The sequence below is a fragment of the Mastomys coucha genome, unplaced genomic scaffold, assembly GCF_008632895.1.
Source record: "Mastomys coucha isolate ucsf_1 unplaced genomic scaffold, UCSF_Mcou_1 pScaffold7, whole genome shotgun sequence".
Taxonomy (NCBI): Eukaryota; Metazoa; Chordata; class Mammalia; order Rodentia; family Muridae; genus Mastomys; species Mastomys coucha.
In genome coordinates this window covers 61218287-61222020 of record NW_022196913.1, presented here as the reverse complement: position 1 = coordinate 61222020, position 3734 = coordinate 61218287, and the positions used below count along the sequence as shown (strand labels likewise).

At 44.7% G+C, this 3734-nt stretch overlaps 1 long non-coding RNA gene across 6 annotated transcripts in view; it reads right to left on the bottom strand.

Annotated features, from left to right (window-relative positions):
* LOC116081441 overlaps nucleotides 1–3734 on the bottom strand; it is a 51284-nt gene that overhangs the window by 2411 nt on the left and 45139 nt on the right. For 3 of the 6 annotated variants that reach the window (XR_004114895.1, XR_004114892.1, XR_004114890.1), the window contains 2 exons: nucleotides 2781–3618; nucleotides 7–861 (listed from right to left, as the gene is read on the bottom strand). This is a non-coding gene — a long non-coding RNA (uncharacterized LOC116081441). Of the gene's footprint in view, nucleotides 1–6; nucleotides 862–2780; nucleotides 3619–3734 lie in introns of those variants that run through there. The other 3 variants (XR_004114894.1, XR_004114891.1, XR_004114893.1) reach the window with 3 other exon arrangements.

Below are 3734 nucleotides of genomic sequence, written 5' to 3'. Positions count from 1 at the left end.
GGGAGGGGAAGAAATATCAAATGAGTAGTGACATACACTTTTACTGGTGTGCAAGTTGAAATGGCTCAGAGTATTCTAGATAAAGTAAGTCTGAAAGGTGGTTATCCACGCAGGCCTAAGACTATATCAATCATCGCTAGCAAAGCCTGCTCTCTGGGGCCTGAGATTTTGTTTGGTGGGATTTCTTTATTATTTTACAGGACTGTTCCTAAATTATTGTGGGACACAGTGCCTGAACTGTTGAACATTTGTTTTTCCTTTTGGATGTGTGAAGCATTAGTACATGGAATCCCTACCTGCTCCAGCCTCAAGGACAAAGACCAAAACAGATAGTCTCTGGTGGGTGGTAATATGCAAATGGATCACACAGTTTACTCCATCTTCCTGATAAAGAGGCTTTGTTTGAGCATGGTGAGAAGGAGAACACAGGAAGCCCACAGGTCCTGGGAGAAAATCTTCAAGCTGCCTGAACAAACATTCTTGTGACATAGCCATGATGAATTTTGGCTTCATGTACTTGACACTATGTTTGGTGAGTCATTTAGTGAATTTCTAAATGATGGCCCTAGGGACCTGAAGCCCAGGAGCTCCCATTAAAACACATCTGAAAAATTACTGCAAGACCAAGTTACCAAAATCACTGTGGTGGAAAACGAATCCAACAACAACAACAACAACAACACCCGCTTGGTTGGCTTTGGACTTGCCCTTTGGCGATTTATAGAGAATATCGTCAGGGTCTCAAATGCGTGGCGGCCCTCCTACCTTAGCCTCCCATTGGCTGAGATTATGGGCTTGACCCATCACTTCTGGCATGCATGTTGTTGGGTTCTGAAGAAAGGAGGTCAAATGTAGATCAGCCTTCAGACATGTAAGGACGCAAAGCAGGCGTTCTCTGGTTACTGAGGTAGTCAGTCTTAATAAAACATGCTAATAAGTGTTATCAACACGAGGCTCTTCCAAAAAAAAAATTGGATATCCCAATTCAGACATCCAGTTAGATTGCATCAGAAAATTCCACGACTGTATGCTTGCTGTTTCTCTCAGTGGTTCTGTAGCCTGAATATTTCAGCAAAACCAAGAAAAGCATCTCTTGTAGCAGATCTTTCTCTCCACAGTAGAGGGTTATCACGAGCTATGACCGGTGCTGCCTAAACTATTGGGAAATATTGGTCCCTTCCCAATGGCTGACAAACTTAAACAGGTGGTGATAGCTCTCCCTGTGTACGAGTTACTGAATATGAGATTATTACACTCAGCAGGATTCTGAGCTACATCTCATGTACCTGGCAAGAAGGAGGGGAATCGATGCTTGATGCTGGATGGGGGGACGTGCGCCATAGTACTACATCGGTACTCGTTTGCTTTTCCTAGTCTACATCGGCACTCGCTTGCTTTTCCTAGTCTTCATATCCAGGAGATGGCAATTTCAAAAGGTAATTGCGGAGGGTATGATTGTACACACCTTTCACCCATACTTGGAAGGCAGAATTAGATGAATCTCTATGACTTGGAGGCCAATCTGATGTACACCGCCGGCTCCAGGCAAGCCAAGGTTACATATTGTAAGTTTGTCTCAAGAAAATGAAACAACCACCCCAATCCTACTTTTAACTGCCAAAGAAGAGCCAGCGTGTAATGTAAAAACCAATATCATTTGACTTTCAAGACACTCAAATAACACATTTCCGCTTAAAAGCAAAATGAACCCCAAGCCTCGGTACCTCTGAGCAACTTGGGTTATTCTGAGGGTGAACTAAGACAGTCCCAGAAGCATTTGGGTACAATTTATTATCTGCCATTGGCCAGTGTTTCCATGGCTTTCGGTTTGCTCATGCTGAAGGCTGAGATGAAACCCAGGGCCTCAGGCGGCCGGGCAAGCACTTTCCCATGGAGCCGCATCCTCCGCCCTTTAGAAGGGCTTTGGTTTGGGGCTTCCAAGTACATTGCGGTTAACTATGCTTTAAAAAGCAACTGTGGTGTGCTCCAGCCGCAAGCAAGCAAAAGAGGCAGCCCAAAATGTCCTCGAGGAACTGTGCACAAGCATCCCCCTGGGTGGTAGACCAGCGAGGCCATGCTCTTTATGTTTCTTTAGCCTGCTACTTCCTGTTCACCCCTGACCTCTCCCTTGCTGAAGTCTTCCTTGCTCTGTAAGCCCAGATGCTGTGGCCTAGAGAGTCTAAAAGCAACAGTTTTTCTGACTTCTGGTTGCTGGTTTGCTGGTTGAGTTTAATGTGTATGTGTGTGTATACACATGGGTGTGTATGTATGTATGTATGTATGTATGTATGTATGTGACATCCATATGGGTATGCATGTATGTGGTATGTGTGCCTGTGTGTACATGTATGTACATATGTGTGTGCATGTATGTACATGTCTGTGCATGTGTGGTATGTGTGTCTCTTTGCGTGTAGGTGTGGTGTGTGGGTGTATGTATGTGTGGTCTGTGGGTGTATATGTATATGTGTATGGGGTATGCATGTTGTGGTATGTGGGTATGTGTTATTTGTGGTGTGTATGTGGGTATGTATATGTGTGGTGTGTATACCTGTGTACGTGTGCGGATATGTTGTTTCTGACCAAGATCAGAGGGAGGGAAGAAGGCCCCCAGGAAAGGCACAGCTGCACAGCCCTGTAGCCCCTATATTCCCAGCAGCTTGAGGGTTGCTCATGGATGCACATTCCTTTCTGCTTTGCGGATTTCCTTCAGTATAAACACAGATAACATCATGTCACCCCTAGAGGTCCCACAAGGCAGAACCTAGTCCAAATCTTACCTCTCAGGTTCTGTTCCTTCCGGTGGGGCAGAACAGAGAAGGCATCGGAGATTCTGGGGTGGAAGCTGGGAGGATGAGGTGTGGCCAAGACTCTGCGTTCTGTTACAGTGTGTAGCTTTACCCTTTAACTTCAAACATCAGATACTGGGCCATGTTCTACCTCTGCTGAAGGTGTTTAAAGCCAGAAGACGGTAACTTTCTGATAACTGTGAGGAGAATTATACACTGCTGTTTTTACACCTGAAATTCCATTAATTGCATAAGTAGTAGTTTGGGTTTTCTTTTAAGTTTGAAAACCTAGACCAAAATCGAACATAAATAATATTCTAGTTATACTTAGATAATGATTTTGTCTTTGACTGTAACATCTACACTCTATACTCATGTTTGTTGAATATTGAGGTGGAGATAGAAAGTAACAAAAATGAGAGCTTGAGAGAAAAAAGTATAATGAAAAGGATGAGGGACTAGCTACAAGACTGTGGCCTGAGAGGAGATCCGCACATCTCTCCTGGGTTCAAATTCTAGGTTCAAACATTCTTTCCGTCTCTGCCTCCAGAGTAGTCCAGGTGCTTGCTTGCTTCCTACTGACTGAATCTAAATCTTTAGCTCACAAACAAAACAAAACAAAACAAACAAAGACAAAAAGGTGTCCCAGTCCCTCTGGCCCTCCCAGCAGAGACATCTTAATGTATGCAAAAGCTTTAGACAAAAGCATTTACCTTGTCATACTGAACACTCAGCCTGAGGTCATCGGCCCTGCAGCACTTACTTAGCTCCCTCATTCAGAATTGTGCATCAGCTTGTTATTATGTTTTCAAAGAAGGGCTGTAAAAGACTGGCAGAGCTCACATTAAAACTCTGGGGCGAGGTGGGGGGTGATGAGGAGGGGAGTGGGGCCTGGGGTTACAGGGAATGGAGGCAGGGGCGGGGGAGGGTCTCGTCACTCCTGTT